Source organism: Sinocyclocheilus grahami, unplaced genomic scaffold (assembly GCF_001515645.1).
Source record: "Sinocyclocheilus grahami isolate Dianchi unplaced genomic scaffold, SAMN03320097.WGS_v1.1 scaffold11092.1, whole genome shotgun sequence".
Lineage (NCBI taxonomy): Eukaryota > Metazoa > Chordata > Actinopteri > Cypriniformes > Cyprinidae > Sinocyclocheilus > Sinocyclocheilus grahami.
The window spans coordinates 6,524-7,005 of NW_015513617.1; positions in this window are offsets into that span (position 1 = coordinate 6,524).

Genomic DNA, 482 nt, shown 5'->3' on the forward strand with positions numbered 1-482 from the left:
TGGAAAATATGATTTTCAAAAGACAAGTTGCTATCTAATATAACTAATATAAGATTTTTGACTGTAGAGGAAGTAACAGTACAGTATATCTATATGTATAGAATTATATGTAGCCTTATTGCACCATAGAGTTCAGTTGTCTCCTAACTTGCAGTTCTGTCTCCATGACAACCATAATTTGAGGGATCTGTGCTTTGGGCAGATCTGGGTCTCTGTGGATCTGTGAATGATAAAGCAAAACCTCGTTCCTCAGCTGAAAATGTGATCATGTGATATAAACTCAGCAGTGCATTATGCAGATCCTCGCATAATGAAAAACATCACTCAAGGGGCCTGGGGTGATACTCATAACTCCCTCTTGTGGCAAAACACACAGTTAAAAAAGTCAACTGTGATCAAATGTGAGGATCACTGCAGGCTGTAAAGGAACCATACACCTCACTTTCAGGTTGTGATTTCTGGCTTGCGTTCATATACCATTT